Source organism: Microtus ochrogaster, linkage group LG3 (assembly GCF_000317375.1).
Source record: "Microtus ochrogaster isolate Prairie Vole_2 linkage group LG3, MicOch1.0, whole genome shotgun sequence".
Classification (NCBI taxonomy): domain Eukaryota; kingdom Metazoa; phylum Chordata; class Mammalia; order Rodentia; family Cricetidae; genus Microtus; species Microtus ochrogaster.
In genome coordinates, this window is record NC_022029.1 from 26,156,552 (window position 1) to 26,170,899 (window position 14,348).

General features: G+C 46.1%; 1 protein-coding gene across 18 annotated transcripts in view; it reads left to right on the top strand.

Moving 5' to 3' along the window:
- Positions 1-14,348, top strand: part of Myt1l (myelin transcription factor 1 like) — a 394,778-nt gene that overhangs the window by 342,561 nt on the left and 37,869 nt on the right. The window lies entirely within an intron of this gene.

Here is a 14,348-nt window from a genome sequence, read left to right on the forward strand (position 1 = left end):
ACCATAAAGACCAAATGAGTGACGTCTACACAGTACTCAGAATGATACCATGAAGACCAAATGAGAGATGTCTACACAGTACTTGGAACAGCACTTGATGCCCAGTGTATATGAACTCAGGGAATTTGGGTTGCCACACAGAGAGACCAGAACCTGCCCAGAGTAATAGAAGGACCAGGCTGAAGAAGCCCTGAAATTATTTGGAGGGAGGGGTCAGGCAATATCAGGGAAAAATGACCAAGACTATTAACACTTTAAAATTTAACCCAATTCCAACAAGGACTGACATAAAACTTTTTGCATTTGAAACTTCAACAACCAAGATCAAAATATTTCAAAGATAAAAGAATTCCATTTCCTAATATGTCTTTTTCTCGCTCTTGTCTAATATGGTACAATTTTAAAATTCTTATATCAGACTTGCAAATCAGGTTTAAGATCATCAAATAAAAATGCCCATCAGCCCGTCAAATTCACTTGATATCTAATCCTCATTTACCACCACCCCACCCCAGATTCAGAAACATTTCCCAACTGGCATATTTTGATCATCTTTATTCTCTGTCGTAGCTTTATTTCTCAGACTACTTTGAATTCTTGCTTCATTTCTCTTCCTTTTTTGGATAGCATGTGTTTTAGGATGAGAACATGGTAGAAACTGAGGCACCTTTGTTCCCCGTGGATCAGGGTGAATCAGAGCCCCTTCTCCCAGTGTTAGAGCCATTGAGAAACTCTGTATCTGACTTCCACCTCTGTAGATTCTAAATGAGGCCTGCCCGCCTTGAAGGTTAGCCTATTAGACAATGGACTAACTTGTCTCAGCCTGCCTTTGGCCCCTTCCAGAGCCTAGCCCATTACCACCGTAGTTGGTTGTTAGTAACATAAAGCTACACGGTATTGTGGCATTCCTCATACAAAACCCATTTCAGTTCTTCTTGTGTTTCTGAGCTGTGCTGTCACTGCAGAGCCTGGGACTCTCTGGGGAAGATAGCCTCAGCATCTTATACTTGCTAATTCTTCTTTCCTTAGTGTTCCTTTCTACTTGGTCTACACCCCTAGTGTGATTAGTAGTTATGTACATGTGTGGTTTCTGCTGGGCCTGATGAGGAGAGAGGTAGCTGAGAGAGTGGCCTTCTGGGCATGATAGGCCAGCAGCTCAGCTGGCCCAGGTCCTCATTCTATAATGAAGAACAAGAGATTCAGAGATCCTCAACTCAGACTCTATCTTCCCTGGCTACATGGGCTTTCAGCAAGTGGATGAAGCTTTCAGAATGTGTTTTCTTATCTAGAAAGAGTAGTAATAAGATCTGCTCCCAGCTTCACAAGATCTTGTGGGGCCAAATAGATGGACATGTGTCTGTCTCTCTGCAGAGGCTGGAGGTTATATCATGATCATCAGGGAGAGTGCTGTGGCCTCAGACCAACAGAGAGCATGGTTCAGCCCGTCTATAGTAACTCTGCTGGTGGCCAGCTCAGAAATGCACTGTTGCTCCAATTTCTTCTGGCACTTTGAGGATCATTTTGGTATTGAGAATGTTTCCTGGGCAAAATGAAAGTTTTAGTTTGAACATTTAAATCATCTGGTTTTCTATTTGTACAAATTCTTAGGGTTTTGTTCTACACAAGAAAAACATGTTAACAAGACACAGAAGCAAGGCAGCCATGGCTTTTTGGTGGGCAGACAGAGCCCTGGTCCAGGTGGCTCATGTGGGCCTTTGAGATGTCCATCTCCTCCTCTGTGGGTACCAGGTGACACAGCTGACTTTCAGTGTGTCCCTCCTGTCATTCTGTGGCCCTGTGGCAGAAGGCAGAGTGGGTGAGACAGGAAGGCTGTGAAGATGACCAGAAAGCCCATTTCTGACTGGGTGAATGGTTCCTCCACCTTGTAAATCATTTCACAAGCAGATAACTATCCCAGAAAGGTGATTTATCAAAGGCCATGGCTTTCCAAGGTAAGCATTGCACTTCATTATTTGTTATACTGCTTTCCACAAAGGTGGGACGCTAACTCAGTCCTCCATATCCAGAGGAAGAAATATCGCTGGTCTCCTTCTTTGTCCACAATAGGCTCTGCTGATCTGTATGAACACATGGTAGTCCCTCTAGAGCAAAACAGTTCAGATTCATCGTGGTCCTACCCTTAGGGCATACACACATGTGCTCATACAGCATGAATACATGACATGTATAGATATATGCATAGACACACACACACACACACACACACACACACACACACACACACACACACACACACACGTGAGCCAGCACAGAAGAATAACCCTAGAGTGGCCCACCCGCTGGATGAGAGGGTGAGGCCTGGGCCCCAGGAGACTATCCTCCCAGTGCAGTTTCCAGAGTGCCGTTCACTGATTCCCTGGACCGTTTTTAAAGTCCTCTAGCTACCAGACACACAGAACTCCAGTGTGCGTGCTTTAAGGAAGGCATAGTGACATGTGCAAAGAGAAGTGCAGCAGACGGTTTTAACCCACACTTCGCACAAGAATGCCACCTGATCTCTGAATCGAGGTGCTGGGACACTCCCCTGGTGGCCTGTCTGCAGAGCCCAGGATTGTGTTAATGAATTTTGTGTTTGTGCATCTTCCCCATTATACACATTCCTTATAACACACAGTGAAGTAATCCCACTTCATTGGAATGGCTCCACCCTCCTAGGGATATGAGGCCACCTATCCTCCGAGTACCTCCCGATCCCTTCAATGCTGGCTGTTCAGCACCTAGGAACCTGATCTAGCCTTTAAAAGAAAACACAAAAACCTTGCACATTGTAGAATGAGCCTGCACCACAGGGATGACTGAGGAAACTGGAAGCCTGGCAACCAGGTTGCCATAGCAACTCACTCTTTTTTCTGCTTCTCTTTGCAGCCTCAGGGCAGGCCTAGCCTGGCACAGTGTGCACAGAACAGGCAGGATGTAGAACGCCCCCACTGCAGCAGGGCTTTCAGAGCCTTCTCTCAGGCTAGCCACATTTGCCAGCCTCTTGAGGGGAGAGGGTGCCCTGAGGCCTACCCCGTGCAGGCACTGACCTGTCACTCAGCCTTATTTTCTGAGTGAATTTCCCAGTCATGCAGGACTCTTCTCCTTCATTCCCTCTCTCCCTTCCTTTCTCTTTCCTCCCCCAACCTTGTCATACCTATTTTTCCCTTATAGCTTACATAAAGACAAATCATAAAAATGAGATTCCTTTCCTAAGAGGCATAATTTCGGTATTAGGCAAGTGACATTTCTGTTCATATGCATATCGGGGCAGCCACATCTTGAAATTATTTTCTTAAGAGTAGAATCCAAAGATATTAAAGGGTCAGTAAGTAAAGATATGGTTAATATTCATACTTGCCGTGTCAGCCAACCCACAACATGTTTTTTTATTTGGAACAGTTGAGATTCTCATATTAATGGAATATAGTGAATTCAATGAAGGCTGTGTATAGCAAAGGCCCTAGCCAACATGTTTGCATTAATGAGGATATCTATATTTAATCACTAAACTTTTATTGCACAGAGACCCTGCAAGCTCAGTGCTGCCCAAGTGCTGCTCTCCCCTGGTTCTCCGTCTCCCCCAGAGCCTATAGACTCTGCTGCTTTCTACATCTGCCCCCCTTGACTGACTTCCTGCCATCATCCTTCTCACAGAGCTTGCTTCCTCTGCCCTGCCATGCTCTTCACCCTTGAGGACAAGAATGCTTGTTAGAACTGACTAGTTGGCAATTCAGAGTAGCCTGGCTCTATGGCCCTACCTACAATCCTGTGTGCTGGTGTGCATGTAAATATGGATGTAAAGCTAAAATCTCCACACTGACAATGTGACGTTTCAACACTAAGTAGGCCTGTGCAGGTGTGTCTGTGTTTCCATGGTACTGGGAGCTCCACAAGACCAATGGACGTAAAAGTCTAGATAGAGTTTCTGCAGGGGTCCAGGCCCTGGACTGGACAGACTTTACAGCCTGCCATCTACATGGCAAGTTGTGAGTAGACTCTGCTTTTCTGGACAGTCCTTAAAGCAGAAACTGAGCCCTCCAGCCTAGCCCAGCCCAGCCCCTGACCTAAATACCAGGAGCCATCCCAGAATTCAGTGAAATAGCCTTACTGCTTAGCCAGCTTGCTTCATGGAGAAATGGCCTTCAGTTTACCTCTCCTGCAAAAGTGGCTTGGGGGACAGCATACTGGGCCCACGGAGCACAGATCTCTAGAAGATATGTAGTGAAGGCTCTCCCTGGAAAGAGCCAGGGGTGAAGCAAGATGTGACTCAGTTATGGAGGGGACAGGTACACCATGACCTGACTTCCCTGCAGTCCAATAGAGAACAGGAAGGACATTAGGACAGGTTATACCCTAAGTGCGTAGACTGCCTGCACTTCAGGTTAGGTCTGCAAGTCAGAAAACAAGAGCCTAGTGGCTGCCCTGAAATTGGTGGGTCCTGGTAAGGAGGGGCTCAGTACACTTCCCACCTCCCTTTGCTTCAGAGACCTAGGGCCACTGTGGCAGGAGGGAAAAATGGAACCAGGTGGGAGATGGCACCACTCAGCCCTGTCCTCAGGGGCTACATCATAGAAGGAAAGGACAGATGACAACTTCCCACATGAGTATGCACCTGGAAGCCATAGAGGTGTACCACAGATGGTAGAGGGGGAGAGCCTTTACCCTAGGGGCCACTGAAGATTGCTTACTAGAAGAGAAGGTCAAAAGGACAGAATCACCAACTCTGGGGACTCTCCCCTAACAGTGACTGTTCCTCCAGATGTCCATCAAAGGGTCCTATACATATCTACTATTCGACACCAGAACTCCCTGGGCTTCCGAAAGCATTCCATAGATGTGTATTTGCTGTGATCAGCTGTCTCATGCTGATAACACACTTGGAGTCCCAGCCCAGAAGTTCTTTGAGGTCACTGCTAGGTGACACTTCACACCATTCTGTGGGGTTCTCACGCTTCTTTGAAGTCACCAATGTGTCTTTTTATGCCTCCGGGAGAGAAACTGCCCTCCATGTTAGTCATCCAAGGTCAGAATTCTCTTCTGAAAGGCTTAGCTAGGTCTTGCAAGCAAGTGGCAGGAGATCTGCCTTCTCTTGAGACTTGCTTCTCAGACATATTTGTGACAGTACCTCCCCCCCCCCAAGTCCTCTTTCCTCTGAACTAAATGATCCTAGTACTTCCGGGTCAAGCAGCATACCAGGAAGGTAGTCCTTATACCTTCCTGGGCTTTGGGAACAAGGTCCTACCTGTTCCTCTCCCTGGCAGGGTCCGGAAGGGGCAGCAAGTCCAAGTTGCTGTGACTCCAGCTGTCTTTTGCAGTCTAGCATGGAAGAAGGTGTCAGGCACAGACATGATCTTGGTTCCTGAGTCTCAGCAAGTCCTGCTTCCCACTCTTGTCTGCCATGGCCTCATTTATGTTCGTGTGAGCTTCTCTGTTCTTTGTGCACTCTCTTTCCCTGTCTTCTCTTCCAGCAAAGCCCGGATGAGAGAAGCTCTGCATTTCCCAGCAGGTCCCACAGTGGACACCACTCTCTTGAGTGTCCCTAGGAAGAGAATACCTGGTCTTCCACACCTAGGTCCCTGGGTTATCCATGTTTGGTCAAGGGACCTCTGGAAGTTAGAATTTTTGAGAAGGGTCCTTGACCTTCTCTCTGGGCAAAGGGACTGATCCCTAGAGTGAGTGGAGTTGTAATAGCCTCTGCCTTCTGGCCACGCCTGGGAAAGGTCCCAGGGGAGGCCATAGAGTAGCGTTCAGTCCTGTGTGTTCTTAGCACTCAGCAGCTTCTCAACTCTGCCTTCACTTCCCCTTCCTCTTCTTCCCAGTCTAGCACTGCGTCCTTATTCTTGCCTCTCTCCTACCATTTTCCACACCGTGGGGGACACCTCACCCAGGCCAGGTTTAGGGAATGGGCTCTAGTGTAGTTGCACTGACTCTTGACTCCAGCTCTCTGGCTCACCCTCCTAGAATGCAAAGGGAAACACGATCTCTCTCACCCTCCCTATTCCATAAGCCCTGAGAGGCCTGTGGGAGTCAGGGCATGAAAGTGCAGGAGAGTCGCACCCAAAACCTGCAATAAGGACCAGGGACGTGAAGCCCTGATGGGGGCAGACATTGAGAAAACAGGTTCACCACCTAGCGTGGGGAACATAGCTGTAACCTCAGAATGTGGAAGGCTGAGGCAGAAAGATCACAAGTTCAAGGCCAGCCTGGGATACAAGACCTTGTTTCAAAAAGAAAAACCAAAAGAAACAACAAAAAGATTCCAATCAAAGAAAACATCGGAAAAGGAGAGGGCGGTAGAAAGCTTTCTGTAAAACCTGCTGTGGAATCCATACATTTGGATCTTTTTCCTTTCCTGTAAAATAAGGAATTTGATTGACTTATTTCTAAAATATCTTGTAAGACCAAGTCTGTGGAAACTCTTACTGATTTGAGGAAACAAATTGTCTTAAGACCAGGGAGAGAAGTAGGTTTTGTGGTAGAAGGGTGGACATTTTTTCATGCTAAGGTACTAAAAGGTAGAAACTAAACGAAAAACAAGATTTAAATGAAGGCAGAAAGAAGAAAGCAGAGAGACGGGATCTAGGCAGAAGACATCAGCTGGCCCAGAGTCCAGGACAGTAGGAAAACAGTTAACTCCCTGGGGTTTTATGTGAGGCCAACAAAGGGACTTGGGAAGGTAAAGGATCCTGGTTGGATGTGGTGATGCATGGCTATCCCCAGCACTCAGAGGCTGAACCAGGAGGATCTGGAGTTTGAGGCTAGTTCTAGCAAGATAGCAAGACCCTGTGTAAAATTCTCAAATAAATAAATACATGACCCACAAGCATAGAAAATTCATCAAACAAAAGTCAGATTAAATATTAGAAGTGACAATTTAGTTCCAAAGGAAAGCCAGGTATACCACTCAACAGGTGACTCGGTTGTCCCTCTGCTATCCCAGAGAACCTGCCTGTTTTCCAAAGGCAGGGGCCAGAAGTCTTCAGAAACTAGCTTGATTTTAGGTGACTCAAGCTCTCTCTGCCTTTAGCTGAAGGGGGGGGGGTAGTTAAGTCGTCTATGGCCAGGGAAGTAGAGCTAACTCCCAGTGCCTCCATTTGTTCTAATTGCTTGAGCAGTGGCCAGTCATGCGGCATTCCCTCATTCATCCGTCGCAGAGTCTGGGTGGGAGCCAGTGAGGTAGGTTTCTCCTACACGCTGAGCCTTTGTGTCCTTGGGAAATGTACCTGAAATGCTCTCCACCCTGAACTTGATGTGTGAACAAGCGCAAGCTGCTGGTAGTGGGTCAGGTGGAAGACACTACGGATGAGCTAGGCCATCGTCTGTCGATCTGCCTGGAATGGGGCCCAGTTTTCCATGATTGGGAACCTGAGTTCTGTCATGCGAACCTCTGGCCATGGATCTCCACCCCTCCCTCCCTGCCCCTTTTTAATGCACCTTGACTGAAAGATACTATGGATATTTGACAACTCTGCTTGAGGATAATTGGATGTGTTCACTATTGCCTGCTCCTTCCGCAAGAACACTTTGGACCATGCAGTTAGTGTGGAGTAGAGTAGATGCAGTTTTGTTTACAAACTTCCACCCTGCAAAAGCCTGCATAAAACCTTTAACTGCGGCACTTAGGGTCCGTGTAATCAGCAGAAGGTGAGTATCTCTTGTGCCCAGTCACACCTTCCGGCACTGGATGAAATTCCCTTGCATGTTACATGTGGAGCCCCAGCACCCACTGTGAGAGCAGCTGTGTGGTATGTTCTTTGCTCACCTTAGAGGGTGAGAAGTTAGGAATGGTGGTTTCTGTTGCCTTGAGCCCGTTGCACTAGTCACCTTTTGTATTTTTTTTTTTTTGCATGGGTTCTGACTGCGGCTGCCCCGCCTCTTGTTTAGCTGGTCCCCTGCTGCTGGACGTGCATGTGCTCTGGCAGCAGTTTCCCATGGACACATCCCGTTAAGTGAATGGGACGTCAGGATGTGCTAGGTACGTTCTGCCGCCCTGACAGGAGCCCACTGCTGATGTTCCTGGGACACCCTCCAGCCGTGCAGTAGGTCACAGTGTTGGCACCCAGTGGTCCGAGTTAGGTGCCTTCCCACAGACTCCAAGGGCAGCATGATCCACACAGTTGACTTTCCAGTTAAGACCTGTGGCTGCATGATTGATACACGAGAACAGAGCTGCATGCAGCATGCCAGTCCAGCTGCCACACAGCCTGGGTGCTGCCCTTGAGCCAAGCCTGAGCTCCAGTGGCCCACAGAAATGAATCAGCCATGACCAGGCTGCAGGGCAATTCTGAGATGGGTCCCCTATCCCTAAAACCAGGGGCACTGTGGTGCCAACAGAGTTGAGTCCATGGCTGAAGGCTGGATTGACTCAGTGCATGTCTAAAGTTACCACCATGTGGATAACAAGCTTGTGGTCTCCCAGTCAGCATTAGACTGACTTCAAGAATTTCCTGTTCCCGGTGGTTTGTACCATAAGCCTGGGATCCAAATGCGCTTTACAGAACGTTTTATATTCTGACTAGGACTCTTAGTTGTGCACTGCTTAGCTCTGGCTGGGTCAGTGATGGACATATACATTTGTTTTTCTGTATTACCTATCTTAGCAAATCTAACCCAATGTCTGCTAATATTTTGGAATGTGCAGGTTTTCTCAGTATACTTGCATCCTGAGTATCACACTATGGGAAATGCTTTCTGCCTCTGGGGTCTCACGACAGCATGGGAGCTCCTCTGCATAGATTCAGAGAGGTGCTGCTCCATGCCCAGGGCCTGCATTTGTTGGCACTTAGTGATCTAAGCATTTCCAAATAGCAATCTCATCCCCTCCCCTGCCCCAAACCTCCCAAGGAAACCTTGGAGAAAGCAAAGCAGGGCAGTGGGGGACAGAGTTGAACAGGACTTCTGGGAGAGAAATGGGTTCCTGGAGGAGAAAGGGGCTCCACCTAGGGAGGAGACATTAAGAGGTGGCCCACACAACCCTGGTCCCAGATCTCCTGAGCTATGTTAGAGTTAGTCAGCAATACAAATCTGCACAGCTGGGCTGGAACTTCAAATAAAGAGAAAGTTATCAAATACCTTACAAATTGAAAAGCTCCTGAAAGATTCTGTCTTCCTTTGAATTTGAGGTAATGTGTTTAAGAAATGTCAGGCACCATGTATGTTCCTGATAAATCACCAGCTCTGTATTTGTGGGGAATGTGTACGTTTGTAACCTAAGAGTAAGCAAATGACATTTGTCCAGTTAAAACTGTCTTTATTATTTTTTCTTTACATTCATTCATTATTTCTATTTACATGCTAGAAAAGCTGAAAAGGAATATGCTTTTATAGCCACATTTATCTAGAAAGAAAGTGTTCTTAACTGGAATTTCTGCATAGCTGGGCAAAAGATTGTAGCCAGAACCATTGCACTTCAGAACTGTAGTTAGCATCCAGAGATGGGGCTTTACTTTTACATTTTTATTTATTTTAAAATTGAAGGTACTAGGAAAGAGGTTTTTCTCTTCATGTTTTCTGTTTGACTTAAATAGAGCTTCTGTGAAATAGGGACAAAAGAGACAGTGTCAAGGAAATCTGTTGACATTCTTCAGACACTGAAGTCCCCCTGTCCCACATTGTGTGCTATCATCCCAAGCATTTGGTGTTCTCTGCAGTTTGACACCAGACTCAGAATTCAAACGTTTCTAAAAGTCAGCCCTCTGGGCCAGTTCAGCCTGAAGTGGTCAGCCCCAAGGACAGTGAGTCCAGGTAGGGTCACTAGGTTGGCAGTCCTGGGCACTTTTGTTAGAAGATTTCTTAAGTGAACAGTTGTCTCTATGGTGAGGACTCAGGAATTCTTGCATGTACTTCCCTGAATGGATTTGGGGGACCCACTGAATGTTTAGGGGCTCTGTCTTACCCAGCAGAGGTGCTAGGTTCTGTGCCAGCCACACATTGTCCATACCATTCTGGGACCCTGCACTTGGGAGTATCTTGCAATATGTCTGAAACTGTGACCCCTTTCAGGTCACATGGAGAAAGCTAGCCCTGCTTAACGTTAGCATATGCTATGCCCAACCAGAACATGTGGACTTATGTGACCCCTGCATAAGAGATGTGAGAGGATATCTAAGTTGGAGAGTTGCTAGCCTATGTCACATGACCTTGGCATGAAATGGGGTCCTATTTAGCCCACAGTAATCAGAAAATATGTTACACTGTGCATACTCACTTAACCAGAGGATATATCCATCATAATGCCACATACTCCATTAACCAGAAGGCATGCTTATCATTGATGTCATAGTCACTTAAACAGAGGGTGTACCTACCATGATGTCACATCCTCATTTAAACAGGGCGCACCTATCATGACACCACATATTCACTTGACCAGAGGACACGCCTGTCATAGTGTCAAGCTCCCTTTACCAGAAGGCATACTTACTTTACATCATACTTTAAATTCCTTAACATAATTCTAAGTATTGACTTAACACTCATAATATGTCTTTTTAAAAGAGTGTGGGGACAATACAGAGGAACCATCTTCAAGACACTTAGGAATAATTAGCCAGGAAGACAGCTGTAATGGGTGGATGTAACTGTCCCCACTATTTCTCTCTCCAGGGCACCACAGGGGGACTGTGTAATGGGGGTTGAGTCCTTGAGGACAAATTCAAGTCAGAATTAAGACGTGGTTATTGTCTGCCTTTTTGGCAAGTGCTAATGCAGAGTTGCCTGACCTTAAGATTATCTACTTCAGTACACTGATATCCAGTTCCCCTATGTTAGAGGATATGTCTGATGTTCTCTGGGTAGCTGGTAGCTGTGGCCAGTGGCTATTCTTAAAGAGGTTCTGTGTTTACTTGGTGGTAAAGAAATGGAAAAGCAGGAGGCAGAAGAACCAGGGGTTCAGACTCCAGTAAGCAGCAGACAATGTCCCTTACAGAAAAGAACCAACCCCTGGGGTCAGAATGGACGGTCTAGGAAAACCTTTGGATTCATATTTTAAGTATTTTGTCTGAATCTGCATGCCTCTCCAATTAAGCACTATGTAAGACTTTTTTAAAATTATTTTTGTGTCAGTGTTCCTCAGTGTCTAATAAGACTAGCTTCTAAGCTAGAGAGCAATATGCACGACCAAAAATTATTTTCTCTTAATATCGCAAACACAAAACCAAGTTATAGCAAGATGATCAGGATGTCTCTGCCTCACAGTCTGAGAAGAAGCTAGTGTAGAATGAGATTACTTATTCATCACTTCCTTTCTCTGAGTGTTCTTACCCATAGTCTCATGGTAATAGAAAAGGAAAAATATACTGATAAAGCCAAGCATTTCGTTTAACAAACTTCACATCCTTAACCATAAAAGCCTTAAATATCCCGAGAGCTACTGTCCACAGCAGCTATTAGTAAAGGAAGAAGGGTCATCGAGCAGTGTCCTTTTTAAACCTCCTTTGGCCTGCTAGAAGCACTTCAGTGCTGACAGCCAAGCCATTGCCTCCCCCAAGGGAACTGAGGGCCGTTTCCATGGAAACCCAGCCCATCTCTTCTGTGATTTCAAAACCCAAGCTGTGCGCACAGGCTGCTTCTGATTGTCCCACGTGGGCTCCCTTCCTGGGAAGATGTGCTCCTAGAGGGACTGCTGCCAGCATTACAGGGAAAAGTGGATTCCACACACCTCCTACCACCAAGGCCCCAAGCAGACAAGCACGCGAGGAGGTTCTTTTTTTAGAGGGATCATCATTCCCTCACGCAAGGCTGCAGAAAACTGTGGTTTGGAATATTGAGATTTCTTAGGGCTGGAAAATTTGTATGTAAATCTGTGAGTTTAAGAAAGCCTTAGAGTCTTGAACAGTCAGATAGGAATGAACGCCTAGAGCCACTTCAGGGGAGAGCAGGTGAAGCCACTTAACTTGCCTTTCTCTGTGCAATGGTGCCACCTACAGGTAGAGAATGGCACTTCAGCAATTCTGAGCTCAAACAGGGCAGGGACAAGAGCAGAGCCCTGCCCTAGTCCTCTGCTCTTCACAGAGAGGGGCCTTCCTTCTAGCCCCACACCTACCCTGGAGATAAGAATATCTTATCTACAGAAGGGTGCCACAGCAGCCCTACAGCCTCTAGGCTAACAGCTGGCCTCACTTGGCCAGGTTCCAGAAAAAAAGAAAAACAGAAACAACCTTCCGGTTCTCATGGTGTTTTCTCTGCAAAACAATGAAAACCCTGAAAGTGAGAAAGTTTTTTGTTGTTTTTGGGTTTGTTTTGTTTTGGGGGAGTAAGAGTGCATTTTGAACCTTTTTCTTAACCACGCGATAAATTAGACCTTTATAAAGGACAGCCTAAGCCACAGAAGTTGATGCAAAGGTTTCTGTGGGTGGAGGTGGTAAGATCTGATAATCATTGCTTTTCCATGGTTGTAACAGCTCACTTTCATTTTGAGTAGAGTAAGGCAACATCTCCTCCCACAAAAAGACAGGTGAAGAATGTACTCATACTAAATAAGTAATCTCTAAATTAACTTCTGTAGCACGATTAATAAAAACCCAGAGACAGAAATTGGGGTTCATCCTGAAGGTCAGAAAAGCAAAACAGCCAGCCACTGGCTCTTAAATCTACTTCAGTCTGAGATGGCTATCCTGCCTCCTAGAATCTCAGAATGAGACTGACTCAGAGCTGTCTCCTCCCATTTTCTGTTCCTCTCTAGGGCTGGGATTAAAGGCATGCACTATCGCCCAGTTTCTATGACAACCTAGTGTGGCTACTGGGATTAAAGATGTGTGTCACCACTGCCTGGTCTGTAAGGCTGGCCAGTGGGGCTGTTTTACTCTCTGAACTTCAGGCGAGCTTTATTTATTAAAATACAAATGAAATGTTACTACAAACTTCCCCTAGATTTTAAATTGAGAAGAGCTTGAAAATCTCCCTACAGTAGAAAATACTGGTGGGTAGGAAACACAAAGTCTCTTCACACACCTCCAGACAGAACTGTTACGATGTTTACTATCTCTCAGGATGTTTTCACTGCTTCTAAGATGGTCTCTCAGGTGAGTTCCTTGCATTGGGAAAACCAGCCACTTAACAAGGCCACTGAGCCACTACTTAGGAAATACCTTCTTAGCCATGAAGTGGCAGGTCTTATGATCACACAGGCAGTGGAGACCAACACAGTCACTCTGTTCAAACCCTAGTCTCCAATCAGTGCTGGCACTGCTATTGACAAGCAGGACTCAGTAAAACAAGCTCAGTCCCATTCTGTAGCCAGTGCCTATCTCAGAGCCCCATTTCCTGTGTGGACCCGAGCACTCTACAGACACTTCCCCTGCCCTGCCACTCGGTTGGCTCTGTTCCTCCCTTAATACGGGCCATAAATTAAATTCTGTCCTTACATGTGGTATGGAAGATCCTGACTTCTCTACTCTGAGATCTATATACACATTCCCTTTCATAGCACCAGGGGACATTAGAAAATTTCTAAACCCTGAAAATTGTTTATGCATCCAAGTGTGGCAATCTGCCATTCATTCATTTGAAACTTGTCTAGTTCCTATGTGCCCACCTGCTCCTTGGCACTGCCATCCAGTCTAGAGAAGACACATCTGTGGGTGACTAGTGTGCCAGCCTCACTGTACCAGGCTTGTGGACTAGCCTCATTCTGTGCACAGGGAGCCTGCTGGTCTCACTTCCATACTTGGCTAACATGCTGGGCCCCACTCAGCACTGCTAAGCAGAGGGAAACCACAGAACACATCTGCTGACTCTGCACATGTGTGCCTTTGTTCTTGACCTGGCTTCAGGCTCTCACTGGGTAGGGATGAACACACAGAACATGGTCTGCTTTTCATTAACAGAGGGTAATTTGTTCACTGGATCACTGAATCTATGATTTAATGGAAAGGGTATCTTTTCTTAACTTCTGTCCCTTAATTTTACCTTCATGGTGGTAGAAAGGCAATGGCATTGCTCTGAGAAGCATGGTTTTGCATTACTATCTGCTTGTTCTTAGCATGTGTATTTAAGAAGTTATATGAAAGACTGAGAGATAGCTCCATGTTAAAAGTGCTTGCTTTGCAGGCATTAAGACCATAGCACTATCCCTAGAACCTACTCTAAATAAAATAAAAATTAAAGCTAGACAGATGACACATGCTTATATTCCCATCACTGGGAGGTAGAGGCTGCTGTACCCCTAGGGCTTTTATCCAGCCTAGTCTACTCGGTATGTTCAGAGACAGTCAGAGACTTTGTCTCTAAATAGATGATTGGCAGATAGGTAGGTAGATGATAGATAGATAGATAGATAGATAGATAGATAGATAGATAGATAGGCAGGCAGTGCCTGAGGAATGTGTCTGATGATGTCCGCTGGCCTC